The sequence below is a fragment of the Rousettus aegyptiacus genome, unplaced genomic scaffold (assembly GCF_014176215.1).
Source record: "Rousettus aegyptiacus isolate mRouAeg1 unplaced genomic scaffold, mRouAeg1.p scaffold_m13_p_17, whole genome shotgun sequence".
Lineage (NCBI taxonomy): Eukaryota > Metazoa > Chordata > Mammalia > Chiroptera > Pteropodidae > Rousettus > Rousettus aegyptiacus.
Genome location: NW_023416292.1, coordinates 2,683,051 through 2,706,535, shown reverse-complemented (window position 1 = coordinate 2,706,535; position 23,485 = coordinate 2,683,051). Strand labels below are relative to the sequence as shown.

Sequence of the window (23,485 nt, the reverse complement as noted above, 5' to 3'; positions counted from 1 at the left end):
AGTCCGCTGAGAAACCTGGGATTCGACCAAGCGTCAGTGAAGGGCATAAGCAATGTAGCTAAGACTTGGGTGGCAGGAATACTGGGTTTGAGTCCTACCAAGTCACTTGATCGCTGAGCTTTTGTTTCCTCCCTTCACATAACAGGGCTATGGCAAAACAAGACTCTACATCCTAGACCAGGCTTTCCATTCTTAAATGATTCGGAGTCCTTCTATCAGAAGTGAAAGGAATGGGCCAGGGATGAAAGGTAATGCCATACATCTGTTTTATCATTTACATGTGTAAACTGTGAAGTATAAGTCATGGTTCTCTTTGTAATGCAACTGTATATTTCATTCATATGGTATAACACTGTCCCATAGAAAAATAATAACATAAGCCACATATACAATTTTTAATTTTCTAATAGTCATATTAAACAACTGAAAAGAAGCGGGTGAAAAAGAAACAGGTGAAATTAATTTTAATACATTTTATTTAACCCAAATTCAAAATATTATTGTTTCAATGTGTAATCAATATAAAAAATTATTAAATCATAGTTTACATTGGACATAGTTACTGAGTCTTCAAAACCCAGTGTGTATTTTACGTTTACAATGCATCGCACATCAGGCCAAGCACATTGCAAGTGTTCAACAGCCACATGCAGCTCGTTGCTACCATGTTGGACAAAACAGCCTAGATCAACCAGCTGACAGCAGCGCATGCCAGACACGCGAGGCCATCTGAGATCACCCGGCCTCATTCGGGCCACCAGGTCACTGCAGCTACATGAGTGGCTACAGGCCTGACACCTAAGAACGTCCCAGCCAAGTCTGACTTAAATTATTGACCCATAGACTTATGAATAAATAATATGGTCATCGTTTTAAGCTCCTAAGTTTTGGGTGGCTTGTTGCATAACAGTAGATAACTAATACAGTAGTAGGTAGTGTTGCTACTTTAACTAAAGGATTGTAAGTCTGAATAGTCCCAGGAAGGAAGGCGTTAACTATTCAAGAGGGAAAAAGAAGGGTGACCGTCACCAAGCAAAAGCAACTTTCAAATGTGTAGATGCCAGAGAATTCACTTTTATTCTACATGAGTCAATTTTACCAACCCTGAGCCACCCTGTTATGGTTATATATTACTCGTTATCGGGCTCTTTTATTTACTCAAATAAAGTAGTATCACACGCCTACACCAATAAAAGGCATGTTCTGTGAGCTCCGTATGAACAGAGGAGCCCACAGAATCTTGTTCCCTGGCTGGGTTAGGTGCAGGGCTCCACAGACACCAGGACTGGAGAAGATAATGGTTTCCAGAGGTTTGACCGCCACCTAAGTGGCAGCTGCTGTTGCTGACCCGGGCATCTTTCCCCTTCACCTCATCACCCATAGAAAACCATTCATACTTCCTGGCCTCACTCCAGCCCAGTCCCATTTTGGTCCCCACATTCTTGTAAGTATTGAAAGAAAACTATCTGGCCTTTTGTCCACTGTGGCGTGTGAGTGTGTGGTCAAGTACCTCTCAGCCATGTATGTCTCCGGGGCCTCTGGCCTTTTCCTCAGCCCCAGACACTGCTGTAGCGAGCGACCAGCTTTGTGAGAGCTACCCACTTCACATAGGTACCACTCAAGAGTGCCGAGACCTATACGTACTTCCTGTACCTCTTGCTTGCAGCCCTGGGGCTTCCAATTGACACTGAGGGATGAGACAAAGCGGGCCTATCTATGTGCAACCCAGAACTGCAGGGGATTTATTGCTCAGTGATATGAGCCTTTAACCAAGGGGAGAGGGTAGCCCTCCTCTCCAGACTGTCCCAGAAAGTAATATTTTACTAGTCCATTGGTTGGGCTTGATACCAAGTGCTGGCCAGATCAATAACATATCACCTTGCTCACCCCCTTTCCCTGCCCCTCTGGCTTTTTTCTCATTCTGGTCGCTGGGATTGCACTGTCTAATAAAGACATAGCACATATGCCTCTGCCTTAGGCTCTGTGTTCTAGGGATTCTGGGCTAAGATGCCAAGTAGTCTAGGATCCCGTCAGGGAGGAGAACTTTACATTCTACCTTCAAATATGACTTTAGACACCTTATATCTAGCCGCTTCAATGCAGACCCAAATTTCTTTGGCTCTTAATTGAGGCAACACCTTCTGTGCTCATCCCACTACGCCTGCCCAAGAAGGCCTGACCCACTCACTACTGGGCTCCGGACCACTGGGCAAGCGCCACGGGATGCGTGCACTGCTGCTCCCTCTAACGTCCCCCTTGGAAAAGGGCCTTGCCTTCCAAAGACACAGACATCATTTCTCTTAAGTATCTTTACTCAGGAGGCTTAAAACGCTTCATTTCTTCCCTTCCCCTGCTACTTTTCCATGCCTAGTTTAGGAGCAAGAGCTTGAGTTTCACCCATTTCCTTTATTACCTATGAAATGGTAGGGTCGGTGGCCCCAAGGCCTGCCTTGTATTCCTGCCTAGGTTTTCCGGTATAGCAGTCTGCTCTCCTCAAGCACACTGGAGGCTCTGTGAAGGCACACGCCAGGCCCCTGGCCTGCTGCCAGCACAAGCACGTCCTCTGTAGACACTACCTGGATGAATGGATGGAAGAAGGGATGAACGTTACCAAGGAGAGGTCTCATGGCCTCCATCTCAGGGACTCAGTAGAGCTGACAACTCTTTCCTCAGGTCTAACACTGGTGAGTCATCTACGTTCTCCTGAGCGCTCTCTGCCACAGCCTAAGCAGATGTGAGGGGGTTGGGCAGTTCTCTGATTGGGGAGCCCACCAAGACCTTGCTGGTCTATCTGATGATTCTGTTATAGCCTCCATGAAAGAAACACACTCTTATTTTTACATACAGAGCAGCAGAGAAGGGCAGACTAGTTGCTGGAGGGGAACTGCCCTTTTAAGCAGCAGCCTGAGGCTGAGATAAGGTGGGGTCTGGTTACAATTAGCAGCAAGCACTGATGCTAACAGATTCTACAAATTTGTACTCTGAAGACCAGATGGCAGATCCCCGTAGCAGATATATCACCAATTTCTACCCAGGACATTTACCTTCCCTTATTGTTCCTGGGACCCAGGAACTCTTAGATGCCTCCATTCTAACCTGAGAAAAGGAAATAGAGATAATACACCTTGGAGGTGGATCTCTGCTGCCTCCTGTTGGGGAAAATTGCCTGGAAGAAGAGAGATACAAAGTCCCTAAATCTGACAGGACCTTTATTACTGTGTAGAGAGACATGTGAGTAAAAGTGAAGTGTACACCATAAAACTATACAGAAGGGCAGTATGATCTGCTGATACAAAATATATAGAAATGATTCCATTCTGAGCCAACAGGGATTCTGTGGATTAACTACCATCTGCTTCACTTTTCCCCTCTGTTAACCTGGATAATGGACCACTAAAACTAGACCCAAAGAGTAATTTCTGATGATAGCAATAATGGGCATCTTATTGCTTTAAAGTAAAAACGTAATCTAGCCACTCAGTTAACTGCCCCAGGGAAGACGGGTGATAAAGTGATGTGGATGCATGCCTTTTAGGAGTTATAGACCTGCTTGTGGTTGGTTTAACTTCATTGATGGAAGGAATTTATAAATCAGCCAGGAATAGAATGCTGTGTAGTCTCAATTTTCCTTAAACTTAAAAAATCATAGGTTTTTGTTTTTAAGTATCGTAACATCCTTTAAAGTCGGCACTGGTTTTGTGCAGACTTGGGCTAGAACAGTGAGTTGACGAATCTACAGTCTATTCTTTCTCCTTCCATTCCCAACACTCTGCTGATTCTGGAAGCTGCTGCTCCAGATCCCTCCAGATGAGCGTAGTTCTCAAGGAAGACACATGCTCCAACCCTCAACCTGGTACCTATTTAGAAGCAGAAGGCACTAGGCTTCCCCATGGACCCCCTAATTCCAGGGCAGCACGATTCCCTGGAGGTGGTGTAGACCCAGAGACCATGGGGCGGCGGTAAAGCCCAATCCAAGTAGTTGGTTATTTCTTGTGAAATGCCCAGCCCGAGATCCCTGCCTCACGGCACTCTTGCCCTCTTGTCACACTCATTAATTCCTTTCGTATTTCTAATTTCTACTGCATTTGAGGCCTTCTCGTCCCACCCCCAGCATGCTGCCTCCCCAGATTAGTCATAGTGAACCGAGAGAAATGGAAGGTGCAGGGTACACGTGTGAGACCTGTTGGTTCCAGACTTCATTCTGCAATGCAGTGGGGCAGTTTGGGGGCTGGTGAGATTTAGTGGATAGGAATGCAAACAGATAAATGCCCAGAGACAACGAAGGAGAAAAGTATGAATGGAGACTGGTGAGAGCAAGGTCAGAGCAGAGCCAGGGAGAGGAGAGAAAACCCAGGAGACCATTTGCAGAGAAGCTGATTAACCTGCCAACCTTAGCACCAAATGGGTAGTGTTTGGCCCTTGTTTACCCACTACGGACGGTCCCCGACTTAAGATGTTCGACTTAAGATTTTTTGACTTTACGATGGTATAGAAGTGATATGTATTCTGTAGAAACCAGCTAAGCTAATTTATAATGTTCAGTAGGTTAGATGTATTAAATGTATTTTTGACATCATTATTTTCAACTTATGACGGGTTTATTGGACCGTAACTCCATCATCAATCAAAAAGCATCTGTAATTTGTTAATAGCAGATTCGTATTTCCAGCCTTAAACTTTCAGAGTCAAAAGCAAGTCAGGTTCCTCAAAAAATTAAACAGAATTGCCATATGATCCAGCAATCTCACTTCTGGGTATTTTCCCAAAAGAATTGAAAGCAGGGACTCAAACAGATATTTACACACCCATGTTCATAGCAGCATTATTCACAATAGTCAAGAGGTAGAGGCAACCCAAATGTCCATCAATAGATGAATGGATAAACAATATGTGGTAAATTCATACAATAAAATATTACTGAGCTTTAAAAAGAAACGAGATTCTGACTCATGATACAACAACACAATGGACCCTGAAGACATTATGCTAAGTGAAATAAACCAGTCATAAAAGAACGAATACCATGATTCCACTTACATGAGGGACCTAGAGTAGTTAAATTCATAGAGACAAAAACTAGAATGGGCATTACCAGGGGTTTAGGAAAGTGGGAAATTATTGTTTAATGGGTATAAAATTTCAGTTTGAGAAAATGAAAAAGTTCTGGAAACTGTTGTACAACAATATGATTGTATTTTATGCCACAGAACTATACTCTTTAAAATGATTAAAATGGCAAATTTTTGTGTTGTATATATTTTATCACAATTTTTAAAAAGGCAAATCAAGCGTAAGCGTTTCCCACGGGAAATAAGAATCATGACACGGTTGTATAAAGGGATGAGAGGCTAGATTATTTGAAATCAGGAAGGTCCTGGAAAACCTTAAAAACCCACAGTCGTGTTAACTGGTCTCCAACCAAACCGGGCAAACTGAACACCTGGGTTCCGGTCTCAGTTCTGCCAACACACTCATTGTATAATACTTGGCGAGGGAGTCGTGTTTCCCTGTGCCTCAGTTTACCAATATGTATAATAAAGGGGTTGGATTCTATACCAAAGCCCCTTTCATCTAGGCCAGGGGCTTTCAAAATATAGTCCTAGAGCTGCAGGGCATATATTAAATGCGAATACATTAAAATGCAAATTACTGAGCCCCACCCCAGGCCCACTGAATTAGAAACTCTGTGGAGAGCCCAGCCATGTGGTTTGAATGAGTGGACACTGGGAACCACTGGGACAGGACGTGTATGTTGTTATAACTGATAATGATCTAAGTGGGCCACATTTTTAAGAAAAAGAAAAGTACAAACACCGGAACACATAAAACCAATACATTAGGAAATAACCAGGAGTGAATAGGATGCTCATTTTTTAAAAACATGATGTGTAAACATAAAATAGCAAATTTGTTTTAAAAATATCAGACTTAATGTATCCAATGGAGTACTGTCCTTAAATTATATGTGCCTACCACCTGTGTTCTAAGGATGCAGTTCTTGCTCAAAACGTTTTTGATATTTTATTTGGAACTAACTTCTGAGTCTGTTTAGAAGCCAAATGGAATCAGCTTCATTTGTTTGGAACTCAAAGTATCTTCATTCAGCTTGATCATATACTCGTAGCCCTGATTAGGCTGCTTCTAGAAACCAAATTCCTTCTAAAGGTAAGAAGACTGCCCATCCCGGAGGATGCCGAAAGAATGTGCCGCAGGCTTAAAGGCAAATTCCAAGGCGGAGCTCAAATGTGTTTTGGAGAATGACAGAACGACATGTTTGGCATCCCAGAGTGTCCGTCTGGCTCACCCAGCCTCAGACTTGAGCAAGAGACCACCATGTCAGCACTCGCCCTTCAGAGGGAATGGAACTGTCATTGTCATTTCAAAGGTGAAGCAATAAAGGCCAGAGGGGCTGAAGCATTTGTCAAAGGCCATGGAACTAATAGGTAGAACCAGAAAGGAATTTTCCTAAAGACTCTCAAATAAGCTAACTAGCTACCTTTGAACCCTGGAGTGGACAAGAATGGAAGGCCCAGCCCACCAGGCCGTGATGTCAGATCAGAAGAGGAGGCTCCAGCCCAGCTGCTTTCTTCATCCAACAAAAGGATCTTTTGAATTAACTGAATATTTTGGCACCAGTCCTGGTCAATTCTTTCTCCTTTGGTGGGTTGAAAAATATTTCTAGCAACCCACAGAGTCCAGTGAAAGCGAAGAGGGTGGAAGATTCTTCCTCCATCGAGTCACGCAGACCTCTGGTCTTTGGGAAGGAGGCACCCAGTGGGCTTTGACGAGGGGAGGGGTCTATTTCCCAGGCTCCTGGGCCCCCAGAACTTCTGCCTGGCTCTACGGCAGGAGGACTCCCTCCTCGCTCCACACCGTGTTATTCTAACGTGTTCACTTTGGGGGAGACACTAAAAGTGGAATATTAATCTGAATAAGATATCGAGCTTTTCCCTAATCCCACCCTCAACTCCTCAAAAGGCCCTTGAAGTCATCTTCCCTCGTGGCTCTCTCACCCGCACCCCACGGTCTAAATCTCTATCTCAAGTCAGACTACTTGCTCAATGGCTGATTAGTGAAAATCTCATTTTCCATGACATCCAGCACAGTGTTGGGCACAAGGTAGACACAGCCGTCATGTGGTGATGATGATGATGCTGTTACATGACCATGTCTCCCCACTGGTGCCGGACACTTGCCTGGTACTCTGTTGACAAAGATAATCTCAGTGAATCCTCATCACAGTACAATGTGTGAGGTGCTATTAACTCTACGTTTCAGATAAGGAAGCTGAGGCTCAAAAAGGTTAAGTAACCTATTCAAGGTCAAGGGGAAGAGCTCAGAGCACATCTATGTCTCCTGGACTCCAAAAGCAGAGCTCTCAACACTTACACATCACTCTCTCCTCAAGATCCCAGAGGAGTGAGAACACCCCCACCTTATCCTCTACCTCAGGTGCCCTCCCTGCCCCAGCCCCAGTCCCGCTCTCTCGCTTCCTTCTTAACCTCCACACTCTCCCTACCTTCCAGGCTGGGGTGGGGGACAAGAGGAAGGAACCTCAAAACCCAGGGGGTGCTTTTAGGGACCACTACTGAGATGATGACGCTAAATGAACTGGGGGAGGTGGAGAAGGAAGCTGGCCACCATTGAAGGGCAGAGCCTTGCCGGGCACAGACCTCCTCTTCCTCGGGCCTAGCTGTCCTTCCATTTCACAGACATTATCCCTAGGACGGAAAGTCCTCCAAAAAGTCCTGCCTGAAGCCCAATGTCTTCCACCACCCTGACAGGGTGAGGAAGCCATGTCATATCCATGTGGCCAAAGAAAATAACTGTCACTCCAGCAGAGAGCAGGATAGGTTTATATTAACCTCCCAAAGCAGACCCGAATGCTTCTGAGTGAGATGCATCTACAGAGACTGAGAAGCTAAAGTATTGTTGTCCATACCCCAGTGTCCATCTGGGTTCCTGTCCCAAACAAAACATGGTAGAAGGAGCACTGAGCTGGGTGTTAGGACACCCAGGTTTGGGTCCCAGGTCTTTAATAACTCTGGTCCTCAAACGCCTCACCCCTACAACAGGGGGGTCACTGCATGGCTTCTAAAGTGCCTCCCAGGTACCTAGGTCTCCAGTTCTGTGACCAGGCTGCGGAAGCTGCCTTGCCAGTCACATGCCGCTGGCACCGGCCAGGCTGCAGACAGTGGAGCTGATGCAGGAGATAGGCCCTCATCCCGGCCCACTCCCTGGGAATTTGACCCTACACCCTCTCAACCACAGGCCAGCTCTGACAGTCTTCCAAGGGAAATGCTGACCTCTGGCCTGATTGATGCCCAGTTAAACAAAGGACGGCGAGCTGGTGACCTGGAACCGTCCTCCCCAGGGCTGGGTCATCTTCCACCTGCCAGCTGACTCCCCCATACACTCCTTGCCCCAGCTGCACAGGCCATAGGATGGGGCCCGAGCTCCCTGGAGGGGCCATCATGCTGACATCACTTCAGTGAGATGTAAATGATGAGGAAGGGGATAGAAAACAGAGCTTATGAGTCACCACTCCAGTGCAGTCCCAGCCCTGCACAGCTGTCACTCAGATTAGGCTCTCAGGGCATGAAGCGCCCTCAACTAAACTGCTTCACCTTGTCCTGGCTAAGTTCAGACTCCATCTCAGCTGGCAGACATGCTCCCGAATGGCCCATGAGGGCTTGTCCCCAGGGCCACTTAGCATTACAAACCAGGTCCTCCGAGCTAGTCGCCCGATACTCTCCTGTGTTGTATTAAGACCTGCTCCTTCCTTCCAACCACTGCTCAAGATGTGCTTTCCAGAAAGTCTTCCCCAGGCCACCTCCAGTGCACCTGGCCTCGCGAGGCCCTATAGTCATGACTTTCAGCAGCTACACATGGATTCCCCAAACTTTACTAATATACAGACATCTTCCAAAGGAGAAAAATATCCCCAAACACCCTTGCGTGTATCTAAGAACCCCCAGAGTCCATATATCCAGTATGAGAGATACTGTCTTAAGAAACCAAAATCTAATTTTAAGAAAAATGTCTTTCAATTGCAAATTAGAATTGTAAACAAGAAGTTTTATCTTTACAATGCTAGAATAATATTAAAACATATTGTAAACATTCTCGCAGAATTCCCTGAGAACCATGAGCTACACAGTTGTCACTCATTGATCCAATATTTAGTGAGTATCTCACATGTGCCAGGCGATGCTCTTGGCAATGGCACTCAGTGGTAAACATGACATTGTCCCAGCACTGGAGGAGCTGACCTTCCAGTGGGGGAGGGGGGGCAGGCACCTGAACAGTAAACAAGTAAATAATATCAGTGCAGGCAGTGAAAAGTGCTATGAAGAAAAATAAAGCAGGGAAAGAAGGGAAGTGAGCATGCGGAAAGAAAGGAAGTGCTGGTTGGACAGAGCAGGGTCAGGAAATATCAAAGCAGAGGCCTGAATAAACAAGGTGGAGAAGGAAGGGAGTGAGCTGGAAGGTGATGGGGGGAGCAGCTCTGGGCCAAGGGGAGGGCGAGGAGGGCCCAGAGCCTTCTGCTTCTCTGGCAGAAGCGGAGCCTGGGGGAAGAGGGGTCATGAGGCTGGAGGGGTGGAAGGGTCAACAGAGAGTAGCTGCTACACCACAGAGGCACGTCAGGCGCTGTGGGAGGTGCGAAGGGAGCCCACTGGAGGGTGTGAGGCAAGGAAGTGATGGGTTTTCCCTTCTCTGTCTTTGTCCGCTTCGTGTGCGCTTCATGTGCCTCTGGTTGTCCCCACCATGCTGGGAGCTCACTGAGGGCAGGCTGTCTCCTCTCTCATTCCAGGAGCTCCATGAGGGCAGGAACCATGGTCCTGTACCTTCTGATACCTCCCCTTCGGCCTCCGGGACAGTAAGGCTTCACTGGGTAGCGCCTCCAATCCGGAAATGCGCTCCTGGAGCCGGGATGCTATCGGCATCGGTTCCGGCAGGCTCCCAAGCAAGGAGAAGAGAACTATGCATCTGCCACCAATGGACAACTTTCCTACCCGGAAATGCCCCCCCCACCAGCCGCCGAAAGCCCCGCAGCTCTGCACAGGTGTGGCCTACCTCAGGTGCACACGCCCACTTACCAGGCTGGGCTACCTGGGGCAGGTGGAGGTTCCGGCAAGGCCGGTCCCTGCCCCCCCTGCTGAAGCTCCATCACGGGGAATGACTAACACTAGGCCCTACATCACCACAATAAACAGCCTCTCACCTCCACAGCAGCCACTGCCCCAGGGGAGCCACAGTTGCCCGTATCCATAGCAACCGGCCTGTGCGAGTCCCCAGAGTGAGGGAGGGCAGCGGCACTCTGGGCTGCTTGCTCCGAGGGAAGCATTTCTGCTGCCCATTTGTAAAGCCCTCAGGTCCTGAAAGAGGTGCCCTCATCCAGTTCCTCCGCTTCCTTTCCCCGTCAGCAAGGTATGAATGGAGAAGACACCATTATCTGAAGCCAGGATTTTCTCTTGGGGTCTATTTGAAGCCGATCCTGCACAAGATCTTGCTCATAAATTACCTGGGAAGTCAGGATGAGGACAACAGAAAATAAAACAAAATCTCACAGCGGGAAGGAATTCGAGATGTTCTATCCCGCTGTGTCTGAGCCAGAGGCAGCTCACCCCATCTCACAGCGAAAACCCAAAAACCCGTCTCTATTTTTCTAATGAATGAAAAATTTAAATAAAAAATTAAAATGCCAACAATGAACACTGCTTTTCTCTTAGTTGCTTAAAGGAGACAGCAGCCTGGGACCCTAATCTTGACATTCCCCACCCATTTTCGGTGGGGCCAGCAGAGCCTTCTAACTACCTTAACCCTACAGGTTATGGCTTAAACATGCGCAGGGCTGACGGGCTGGCCAGGGTGACTGGAAAAGAGGTTCATAGGTTTCTTTTCAGAATAAATCACTCCCTGCTCCCTGCTACAGAGATATTAGCCGAGTCTATTTTCCAACCCTAGAAAATGTGTTCCAGCTCACAAAGCAGGCCTCCGTTCAGAAACTGGGCATACCGAGCCGGCCTCACCCCAACTGGAGGCCCACCCATGAGAACCCAAACCGTCTGATCACTGGGCAAAGTCAGACCAGATCAGAAAACGCTCCTTGCTTACACTTAAACCTGACTCACTCCCTCAACTCCTCTCCTGAAAAATTCCAAATCTTCTTTAAATAAAAACAATGAATAAATAAACCCAACTCGATTCTCTTCTCTCCATCCCTGCAGCCTAAGGAAATGACTTTCTCAAGTTCTAGTCTTCACTCTTCCTTCCCTGCCAAAGAACTGCCCTGTCTTTGAAATAAAAATAAATCCCACAGTCCTTGATAAAGATGAGAGAGATAAAATGCACCATTTGGCTGCCCTCCCTCTTATGAGAAAGCGCATCCGGCGGGATTTTATAAGCACATAGCTACAGCCTAACAGAGGGTCCCTCGTCCACTCTCTACTCTCCCTCCTTCTGTCCTTCCCTCCCCACACTCCTCATTTTGCATAGACAGGTGAGGTGCAGTGAGCCCCAGATTCCTGTCTGTAAAATGGAGATAACTGTACCTCTCTTACAGACCGTCTGGGGGGCATAATATGACAATATACATAAAGTACTCTGTCAGGGTCTGACACACACAAATGTTGGTTTTTACTAGCTATTATTTAGGTAGGCCACAAATTTTCTAGGAGCAGATACCAACATGTCATAGTTGAATTCCCACATTAGCTCAGTACCTGGTACAAAGTCGGTATTTTAAAAAATAAAAATGAAAATGTTTGTTAGATCTCTTTGAAGAGGCCACAGGCTCTTTTCCCACTGGTCCCTGCTTTGCATCAAGCTTGCCTTGGGAGTCCCCTCAGGGGACAGCTATCCTCACATAACCTTCTCTCTTCCCACTCAGATGAACTGAAATAAAATCAAATGGTAAATGCTCTAAGAAAGAGAAGTCTCTGCATACCACCTGCCAGGTCTTGCCAGCCTTTCAGAAGACTTGCCCCTCCCCCTGCCTCCTGGGTGGTGCTCAGAAATCTGAAGAATAATGAACCCGGGAGAGGGGATTCCAACTGGTGGCAATTAGTACTCTTCCAGCTGGGAAGAGGTTTCGCTCCAAGACGCCCAGTTCTGCAGATTCCCCTGCCTTCCTCCAGAAAACACCAACTGCTACTGCACCCCGTGGGAGGACCCCAAGATCAAAAAGAAGAACCTGATCATCGATCTATGAAACAAAACTGGCCAAGTGTTGACAACCGCTGAAGCTGGGCGATGGGAACATAGGGATTCATGTCACTATTCTTTACGCTTTTGCATATTTTGAAAAACCACATAAAACATTAATTAATAATTCCATATTTTACCAGAACTAGGGTAAAGACCAAGGGTATTCTTTACAAATCAGTAAGGGAAACTCCAAGCCCGGATTTCCATTTTAAAAGAAAAGGTCCAGGAAATTTCTCTGGCTCGTTTGCACTTGAAGGACCGGGGAGGTAGGAACGTTGGCCTCTGTGAGCTTGGGCAAGTAACTTAACCTCTCTGAGCCTCTCCTCGGCGTCCTTACCCCTAAAACTCAGGTTTTGTTCCTGCCTCACAAGGCTGCCTATAAGCAGAGGTGAAGCTTGCAGTGCTGCGATAGCCCTTGAAGAGTACCTAGCACATAGCAGATGCCTGATAAAAGTCAGTTTCTCTTCTTTCCTTTATGAAGCGAAGATGTTCTGTTGTATTCTTGTATTAAGAAGCTTAATGCAATCAAACTCCAGAACTGGTGGCCAAGAGGGACTAAGGTACATTGAAAAGAAAGCTCATGGAGAAAGGAACTCAAAAGTCCATTGCCTGGGAAACCCAAGTCCCCAATACTAATCAAAGACAGAAGGGTTTGAAGCATACCATTTGCCACAGGCACTAAATGAGGGGAGACAGGGTCGCAAGCTAGGGGAGAGAAAAACATGCCACCCTGGGCCTGGGCAGCAGGAGGTTTAAACAGGAGGCTTTGTAAGGAAAGGCTACTGAGCATTGAAACACCATAATGCCTCCAAGACATGTTTGTACACAAATGTTCATAATAGAAGCATCGTTTATAGTAGCCAAAAGGTAGAACCGACCCAGATGTCCACGGACAGATGAATGAATAACCAAAATGTGGTATACCTATGAACGAAATACTATCCAGCTTTAAAAAGGAATGGAATTCTGACACACGCTACAGCATGGATGAACCTGGAAGACACGTATTAAGTGAAACAAGCCAGACGCACAAATACCGTATGATTCTATGTATATGAGGTCAAATTCATAGACAGAAGGTAGAACGGTGGTCGCCAGGGACTGGGGGAGGGGACGGAGTTTCAGTTGAGGAGAATGAAAGTTCTGGAGATGGACAGTGGTGATGGTTGGACAATAGTGTGAATATATTTAACATCAGAGAACTGGACACTAAAAAATGGTTAAAATGGTCAATTTTATATTGTGTATATTTTACCACAATGAAATAATAATAGTAGAAAAGAAAAAAATAGCATTAACGACAAGGTCTTAGTTTTAGCTAGTATCCATTTTTCCTAAGAGCTAAAGCACTCTTAAAATATGACCACTTACAGAAATGGGTCATCTGGATCCCAGAAAGGTTAGGCAAAGTACAGCAAATCCTCAGCACCGTGTCTGTCTCAAACAGGCTGCCTCTTAGGATCGGTCCTGTCTGCTGCCCTCTGACTGCCCAGGGAGAGGAGAAGCTGCAGCCCTGGGCACAAGCAGAGGTATTGGTATTGGTCCATAGGGTCAGCAGGACAGGGCAGCCAGCAAGCCAAGCTCTCTGCTCTTTGTCCTCTAGCACTCCCATGCCAGGCAAGGCACACACCTCACTGCCAGACCCCACAGGCTGGACCCAACCACACGGCGTGAGGAGTTGGCCAGGTCCCTCTGGCATCCCACCTGGAGCTGCCCTCTGAGGCTGTCGTTGCCTCTCTGCCCCTCAGTTCACGCAAAAGAACCCAGAACTCCAGGTTAAACCTTCCCCAGGAAAGCAGCTTTCACACCCACCTCCATGCAAAGAATGGCAAGGACCTGGACAATGGTGACAAAGCCTGCAGCAGGAGGGGACATCCCAGCTGCCTCTCCATGCCCACATTGCCTAGGGCTTGCCTCCAGGAGCCCCACATCCATTTCCTGGCTGACAGTCATCCTCCACCTCTTGAGTTCCTCAGCCATAGGCCCAAACTCCCTCCAATCTCCTCTCTACTATTTCCCTCTCACTGCTAAGGCATAGGGCAGGCGGGGGGGGGGGGGCATCTTCCTGCTGCAGACCTTAGTGTACCATGCCCGTAAATCAGAGAGGGGGCTGAAGGGCTCAGAGGAGGATGGAGAGGGTGCAGAGACCAGATGCGTGTGTCTCAGATAACTCTTATTCTTCCCTGAGGCTTAGCAAACGCCAGAAGTGACACATAGAAACCATACTGCAGACAGGGATATCTAGAACATGCAAGCCCCCACAAGGACAGAACGCTGCTCAGTGGTTGCCTGGGGCCGGGAGGAGGGGGAGAGATGGACTGAAAATAGGATGAGGGAATTTTCAGGGGTGATGAAATAGTCTTTATCTTGATTGGAATGGGGGTTACATGGGTATATACATTTGTCAAAACTCAAATGACTACACCCTTAAAATGAGTACATTTTATTGAATGTAAATTATATCTCAATACAGTTGATTTTAAAAGTTAAAAAAAAAAATAACAACAAACCTAAGAGCTTGGGTAAGAGAGTCACATGTTTTAGTAGTAAATTAGGAGGTAGATGTTAAAGGCTCAGGAAGGGTGACAACACACCCCAAAGGACTGTATTTACCCCGTGATTCTAGGGTGAGTCGAAGGGGCCTGCAAACCCCTCCTGCTTCCACTTCCCCCACCAACCCCAGAATTTCAGAGTCAGGCAAACAAAGACCCCATCAGACCTCTCCTGATGGAAGTCAGAGCTCCGAATGCTCCCTCAGAACTAGCTAATAACATCTTGTCGTGGCTGGGGATTTGTGGAGGCTGGTACCTACCACTGGCTCTTGGTGTGTGCTTAGGCCCATTACCCTGTCACTTCTGTCCCCTTCAACAAAGAACCACCAGCAGGGGAGCGGAGGGCCGTGGGGAGGGGGGCTCTCAGAGGAGCTCAGAGCCTGGAGACTGCAGCAGTTATTTCTATGGGTTGTACAGGTTTCCAGCCTGCAGGCCTCCTGGACAATCTGCAAAAATTTTGCAGAATGCTCCCTCACAGCTTGTTTTCAGGGAGAAGTACCCTGACTCTCTAATACTGTATTACTCAGGGACTTCCGGATTCCTTATTCTGTTTTCCTTTCTCCTTCTTCCAGCAAAATATAATCTATTCTCAGGCATGTTTGACTTCTGGGAAGCTGCCAGCTTCAGCAGTGTCACTATATTCCTGGTCTAACCTGGAGGAAGACGAAGAGTGGTGGAAGGCTGGGGTCCCCCCTTCCCTCTAGAGAGGCCCACAACCGAGGGGTGAAGAGTCAGCAAGGGACACGAACGGGACGCTTGAATTTGCTCAGAGTCAGAAATCCAGCTCCATGTAGCCAAAATTCAGTATTAACCTCCCCTCTCCAGCCCAGCTCCTCCTACGGGCTGCATGATTCTAGAGGAAACAGAAATACCCACACTTATATCCTGACTCTTAATCACTGTGTGACCTTAGGCAAGTCACTTACCCTGTTTCCCCTTTTACAGACAGAATGGGGATTGTGTAATATGCCTCATCGGGTTATCGAAGGAACTGAATGAGGACATATACCTAAAGCGCAGGGCAGTGACAGGGGCGGGGGGGGGGGCGGAGGGTGGGGAGGGGGGGCGGGGCGCAGCCAAAAAGCACATGCCACTCCCCAACCCCCTCATGCTGACTCGGCCCGGTCTAAAGCAAACTGGGGAAAAGTTACCTCTCCTTTTCAAAAGTGTTTCTATATGTGGGCTGCCTTCATCACCAGGCCCTCCTTTTAGTTTCCTATGCCAGAAGAATATTCTGTGTTCACAAAGAAATAAAAATGTGGGCCTTTAAATATTTCTAAATGTCAGCAGATGTTTGCTTTAGGCATGCGACGTGTCCTGGAATTTCTGAGAAGTATGAGCTGGATGGTGCGCAGAGCAGGGACGCGGCAAGGGGAGAAGCGAGGTGGCGAGGAAGGGAAGGACCCGGGGCAGACGGGGCAGACGGGGCAGACGGGGCAGACGCAATCAGGACGCGGAGCCCAGGGCGGGGAGATGGGGGCGGGTGCAGGACGGTGGGTGGAGAACCCTGGAGAGCCTGTCACAGGACAGAGAGGGGGCAGGACAAAGCCGTGATTCCATTCCCAGGCGCCCAAACAGCTGGACACCAGCTGAACTGTGAGGCAGACGCGTGAGGTCAGAAATGAGGCATGAACTGGAAAAGGACTCCCACCTCCAGAGACCAGAAACAAATGGGGCCGAAGGCAGCCCAGGGAGCAAAGACCTGGGCCTCGGGCATCTCCCTAGCCTGGCTCCTACGGCTAACCGCGGTGGCAGCGGGAAGCAGCCAGGGGACTGCTGCGTGTTTAACCTGAGCCCAGGCGAGCAGCAGGAGAGACAGCACTAGAGGCACCAGGCACACGCAGGCCTGGGTCGCAGCATTAGACGGTCTGGGGCTGGGCAGGAGAGAGGCTGAAGCGGCCACATGGCCCTGGACAGAGGGATCTTCCTCTCTTCCTCCTGTGCTAAAAGATTTCATGGATGAGTTCACTTATCTTCACAAAGTCCAAGAGGCAAGCGCTATTAATATCACAGCTGACAGACGAGGAAACCGGGAGTCGCCCTGCCAAGGGTGGAACTGGGAGGGAACCCAGGCAGCCTGACTCCACACCCACCCACGTGTCTGGCACTCCACCACCTCCTCCGGGGTGCTGGCTGCACCCACCTGTCACTGCAGGAAGTAAGGGAGAGAGGACAGACACATGCACACACACGTGCGCGCGCACACACACGCACCCACATGCACGCACATGCACACGCACGCACATGTGCGCACACACACATGCATGCACGTACACACACGTGCACATACACTCATGCACGTGCACACACACACACTCACGCGCACTGCCCCTAGCACACACTTCCCTGAGGCCGAGGACGCCTGGGGGAACAGGTCACATCTGACTGGAAGGCAGAAACGAAAGCTCCATTAACACACAGGCTGCTCAAGAGCTCCCACGGCGGTTTTTCTGCGGTTTTTCTGCGCCGCCCTCTTCGGGCCTGGGAAATTCTCTGGCCTCCCCGGCCTTTTCCCACATCCCAAATCCCAGCTGGGCACTTGGTGTGCCCAGGAGCTGCTGGCGGGTACTCCCCGTGTTACTGACTCATGGCCCAGCCCTTTCCATGGACAGGCCATTGAAAAAACTCCCTCGACTGGTTATCCATGCAGAGTCCAGCCTGCAGGGGGGCCCGTCCTGAAGAGCTAGATGCTTCTCACAAATCTCTAAGGAAGAAGGACCTGCTCACTGTTGGGAAGTCTTTCCTTGCATCTGACCTCAGTCCCTGTGGCCACCAAAACAACGCATGTTGTTGGAGGAAACATGACATAAGAGCTCCAAGAGAGTGGCCCCTGGGCTGCGGGGACACCTGGCGCAGTCACTGACACTGTGACACGGGGCAGCGTGCGAGACTTGTCTGAGTCTCGGTTGTATGTATGCCAAAAGGCGGCTAGCACAGGTTGTCGGGAGGCTTACGTGAGAGGGCCGACATCGAGTGCTCGGAGCGGTGCCAATCCCAGAGCGAGCTCTCAGTGAACGGGTGCCAGCGGCATGGCTGCTGACGGTGTCCAGTGCTGGGGAAGGCCGCCTCGCTGATTCCTCCTGGTACGCCGTGAGTGCACAGCTTCAGAGAAGGGCGTGCCCACAGCGTGACTCGGCCTGCCTGCCCCGTGAGGAAGGCCCTTGTCGCTGGAGCTGGACCTTCCAAGAATCTCCCACAGCAATGACAACCATGAGACACAGCTAGTAAGACAGCCCCGAAAAGCTGGCGGAGGACGCCGGGTCATCCCTCCAGGCCGGGCGCCCCGCTGGGCGGAGCTCGGCTGTGTTGACCACACACACCTCCGCTCCCACCTCCAGCTACCGCACCAGCTCTCACACCCTCCCAAGTAGAAGAGCGTCCAGCCCAGCACATACGTCACAGACCCAGTGCTCCCAGGAGCATGCAGATGCGTCTAAGAATAGTTACTGCTTCTTCAGGAGCAAGCGTCCACAGCGTCTGCAGGCGTGGAGGGCCCAAGAAGGGGCTGCAGAGCCCCCTCCACACCCCACAGCTGAGGTCAGGCGAAGGCAGGCGCTGCTGAGGATGCCTGTGCTCAAGGAAGCTGCCCTGCTTGCTCTAGGCACAGGGGTGTGGGAGTAGCCTGCACAGTTCTGAGTCCTTGACACTCTGCCCTGGATGGGGCGAAGGAGCAGGGGAGCTTTCTCTGGGGAAGTTGTTCTCTTCTGGAGCGAGCCAGGGATGCAATGTTCTTCCAATAACCTAGAATCAGCCCATTTTGGCTCTAAGGCAGCCTCAAGCTTTCCTGGGTTAAGTAGGGTAACTCAATCTTCAATCCAAACAAAAATTTAAAGTCACTGGGTCTAAATGCCCGCCACAGGGAGCCCTGCACCCATGAGGAAGGAGGAACAGACAGTCCCCGCCACTGGCCTCCTTTTCCCTCCCAATTCACATTTAACCGGCATACATCTTAGACAGAGGGTAGCTCTGGGCCACTTGCAAAGGTCAAACGGAGCACTATGAGCTCCTAATGGAGCCAGGTGACCCAGGCATGCCTGGGCCTTGGCTTTCTCCTTGTTTTGGTTCACCACTAAGTGACAGAAAACCAACACTCCCCTGAACCAGGACATGCTCTCCATCTCTAGAAGTCAGTCACAGCAAAATGGTCTATTCTTACTTCGTCCCAAACAGTAGCTCTAAGTTCCTGGCCCAAGATGCAGAGATGCCAAGACTGAGTGAGATGGGCTGGGCTGGAGGGAGAGGGCTGGGCTGGGATGGTGGAGAGCAGAGCAAAGGGGTTGTTAACACAGACTTTGCAATTAGATACACAGTCCCGAATTCTCCCTCTGCCAAAATGCCCTTCAGCATCTCATTTTCCCAGACACCTTCATTCCTCAGAACAAAGGTCCTCTGCTCACCCACACCAGGGGTTGGGATCCTTGTCCCTTGTCTCTTTTTCTCTTAAAGTTTAGCTCATTCATTATAATCACTTCTCTCCCTTCCAGCCTGCTCGCTTCATACTGCAGATCCTAACACAAAACTGGTCCAATCCTTGGCTAAGAAGCTTCTTGCAGACCTTGTGCACAAACACAATTCCAGCATCATCAGGAAACTGCACAATCTAACACATGCCACTTCAGAGGGTTTGAAAGCCAAAGCAGAAGGACTCACCCGGAAGGAGGAATGGCGTGGGAACGAGAGGCTAAGAAACAGGGTAGAGCTGACTGTCGTCCTTCCCTCCTGAAGGAGACGTGGCTCAGTTCATCGGGTGTCTTCTCAGACTCCCTCCATGGGGACAGGTAGGGATGGAAAGCGAGGCATTTCTTAGACCTCAGCCCATCCAGGAGGCAGATGTAAGCCTGAGCTAAACCCCAGCTACATCCTCCCTCTGGATGCTGGTCTCAGAGCAAACACAGCAGCCCTGCCCGGGGTGGAATCAAAACAGTCCCTGGTCTCCCAGCTCCTCACCACACCCACCTGCCACCTCCCCGACCCCTCTCCACGGCATAAACAGGGCTTTATTATCTCAAGCCCACCACGTCCTCTGAGAGTGCCGTGAATGGAACTCCACACAATAAACTTGTTTATTAATAACCACTCACCACCCCCAACCCCCGGCTTGCTCACTCTCTCACCACTGGGTCCCCCTCATACATAATGGAGGAGTTGTGTGGCCCATGACACAAGCCAGGCTGTGCTGCTCAGCCTCTAAGGGGATAGATGAAGAGAGGTACCAGGCCGGGCCAGGCTCTTAAGATTCAGAGACGTAATGTTTTATGGGGGAGCACAGTGTGACATGGGTAGTACTGGCCCTCCCCCACATGCATACCCTACATGAACCCAAGCCAAGGATGGCAGCGGGCCATTAACATTTACTCAACACCCACCCTGCCTGTCCAAGGCCATGTCCTGGCCCTGCTCTCCACAACTTCAAATTCAGCCCTCTGGTCCACTTCTGCTCTAGGGTTTTGGTATTCGTCCAATCGACAGCCCATCACAGGTTTGATTACAGCCACGAGTGTGGCCCTCACTGCGCTCTAACACTCCAAGTCTTCTTTAGGCTACATACTTCCAGCCCCTTCAGCTGCTCCTCATAAAACTATTTCCATTCACTGCTCCACCCTGTTTCCTCTGCAGCAGCCAGACTTCAGTGGGTCAGGCTTCAGCCCGCCTCTCCTGCTGGTGAAGTGTACCTTGACAACATTCCCCTGGAGGTAAGTTTGGAAATACACTGAAAAGTCTTAAAAACATTTATGTCCTTTGTTCCATTAATTTCACTTTTGGGAGTCAGATGTTAAGTAAATAATCAAGAATAATTAGAATACCAAAGTCACATGAATGTTCCTCAGAATATTGTTTATAACAGTAAAAATTAGAAACAACCTAAACAGCCATCACTAGGGGAAATGATAAACTATGGCATGTACATGGTTTGACAGGCAGGAGAGTATGGAAATAAAGGCTCTAGGGCCAGAAGACCCGGGTTCAAAATTTGGCTCTACCATTTATTGCTTTGTTACCTTGGGCAAGTTACTCAGCCTCTCTGTGCTTCACTCTCTTTATTTGTATAATTAGGCTATTAAGAGTATCAATCTCAACTTACAAAGAATCAAAGAATAATACCTGATACATATGATAAATGCTGAGAAAAAAATCTTCCACTCTTACTATCATCAACAGTGAAGTAGTATGTAGTTATTAAAGTGATGAAATAATGCATAAGAATATTTTAGTAATATGAAAAATTATTAAGTGAAAAAAGCAGATTATGAAAAAGAGGATAAGAATGGCAATCTTTGGATAATTTGCACTCTCTCCTTTGTGCTTATTTAAATTTTCTAAATTTTTTGCAAAGAACATAAATTACTTTTGCTAATAAGAAAAAGCACGTGCAATGCATGGTGCCCGGAGCAGAACACGACTCTCGGCATGGGCACAGGGCGGCCCTGGCCCTGGTCTGCCCTTCCCTTGAGGAAGCTCATCTTGCTCACCGTTTTGACCAGCACATCGCATTCTTGCTTCATACTGAGCTTCAAGTCAACAGCCCAGCTGCCGGCCCTGGCCCTCTCCAGCCCCACACCTTCCCCCCACCTAATCTTCTCCCAGGGGCTGCTGTTGAGCCATTTCTCTTGCCTGTAATGAGCAATGGGCTGGTAGAGTTTTAGGAGCATGGGAAGGATAGTTGAGAAAGGCACAACCAGAGTGGAAGGTGCTGGCCTGAAGGTTCAGAGCCAGAATGGAGGGGTACACATCACAGGTGGAGGGCAGAGGCAGCCACTTTTCCATATCAGCAGGGTACAGAGGGGGTAATCCTATGTGGAAGAAGATTACGAGAAAGTAAGATTCTGAGAAAATCAGGCAAGTGTGCAGATTCAGGGGTGCCCAGAGGGTAGCTGCCCCCGCCATCCGTTGCTTTGGTTCCCTTGGCTCTTCTCCTCATGGAAGCAGCCATGATGGCCAAGCCCTCAGATAACAGCCCCTTTCTCAACCCAGGGAGACTACCCCAGTGACTTTCAAGCAGTGGGCGGAGTGGGCAATGAGGGGGGCAGAGCACTGTCAGGCCTGAAAGCGGGTCACATTCACAGAGTAGAGCCCGCATCAGCACAGGATGGCTGCAGGAACAGCTGGCACGCCTGTGGGAGCTCCACCGCGTCCTAGCAGGCAGCCACGTGGTGTTCCCCACCAGCCAAAGCCCCCTTCCGAGGGGGTGGGTATGCTATGCCCAGCCAGAACAGATCAGCAATAAAATGATCTGGAGGACTGCGGACCTTGCCAGATGTGGCCAGTGACTGCCCGCAGGAATCGAGGGGTCAGGGTAGGGTTAGGCAATTCCGAGGGAGGCCCTCCAACCATATTTGTTAACTGTTACCTGCTGTGGCTAAAGGTCCAGTCTCATCTCTGGGCGCACACACCTCACTCCCAGAATGGAAATCTAATTCTATTACAACAGTAACCTTGCTGTCATGAAGGATTCTGCCTGAAGTTTTTATGCAGAAGCTGGGTGAGCCCTGTCAGAGGAGCCAGCACGGATGGAAGGCTGGCTACAAGCACCTCTGAGCCCACCTAATGCCGAGACTCCAGGATCACACAGGCTGGGAGCAGCCATCGAGAAGCAAGCCACTCAGAAGTGAGCCTGTGTGAGGCTCTGAATAACCAAAATAATCTCGAAAATGAACAATAAATCAGATTTCAAAGCCTACTATAAAACTACAGTAGTCAAATCAGTGTGGTACTGGCGTAAGAATAGGCAAGACCAATGAAACAGAATTGAGAGTCTAGAAATTAACTCATACATCTATGACCAACTGATTTTTGACAAGAGTGCAAAGTCCACTTAATGGAGAAAGAACAGTTTCTTCCAAAAATGATGCTGGGATAGCTGGATTTATGCATGCAGAGGAATGAAGTTGGACCCCTACCTCATGCCATACACAAAAATTAACTCAGAATGTATTCATTGACAACCTGAACAAAAAAGCTAAAATTACAAGACTGTTAGAAGAAAACTAAAGGTAAATCTTCATGGCCTTGGGTTTGGTAACAGACTCTTAGATATGACACCAAAAGCACAAGCAACAAAAGAAAAAAATATATCAACTGGACTTCATTAAAATTTAAAGCTTCTGTGCATCAAAGGACATTATCAAGAAAGTGAAAAATCAACTTGCAGAATGGGAGAAAATACCTGCTGATCACACAGCCGGTAAGGGTTTAATGCCCAGAGCATAGAAAGAAGTCCTAAAACTTGACAACAGAACAATAAGAAATCCAATCTAAAAACAGGCAAAGGATTTGAACAGATAGTTCTCCAAAGGAAATGTACAAATGACTAAAAGGAAATGAAAGATGCTCAACATCCCTAATATTAGGAAAATGTAAATCAAAACCATAATGAGATACCACTTCATACCTACTAGGATAGTTATCAGTAAAATGGAAAATAACCAACATCGGTGAGGATGTTGAGAAACTGGAACCCTCCCACACGGCTGATGGTAAAGCCACTGTGAAAAAAATTGCAGTTCCTCAAAAAAATCAAACATAATATTACCATATGATTCAGCAATTCCTACCCAAAAGAACTGAAAACAGGGATTCAAACTGATACTTATACACCAGTGTTCATCGCAGCATTACTCATATAGCCAAAGGTTGGAAACAACTCAAGCGCCCATCGTCAGATGAAGGGATAAACAAAATATGGTCTCTCCATACAACAGAACATCATTCAGCCATATAAGAGA

At 48.4% G+C, this 23,485-nt stretch overlaps 1 protein-coding gene across 26 annotated transcripts in view; it reads right to left on the bottom strand.

Moving 5' to 3' along the window:
* NFASC (neurofascin) overlaps positions 1-23,485 on the bottom strand; it is a 171,058-nt gene that overhangs the window by 118,241 nt on the left and 29,332 nt on the right. For 2 of the 26 annotated variants that reach the window (XM_016140352.2, XM_016140369.2), the window contains exon 1: positions 19,413-19,684. The exons of 22 other annotated variants lie outside the window; for them this stretch is intronic. The gene's annotated coding sequence lies outside the window, so the exon portion shown is untranslated. Of the gene's footprint in view, positions 1-13,581; positions 13,724-19,412; positions 19,685-19,718; positions 19,736-23,485 lie in introns of those variants that run through there. 2 more of the 26 variants (XM_016140332.2, XM_016140360.2) reach the window with 2 other exon arrangements.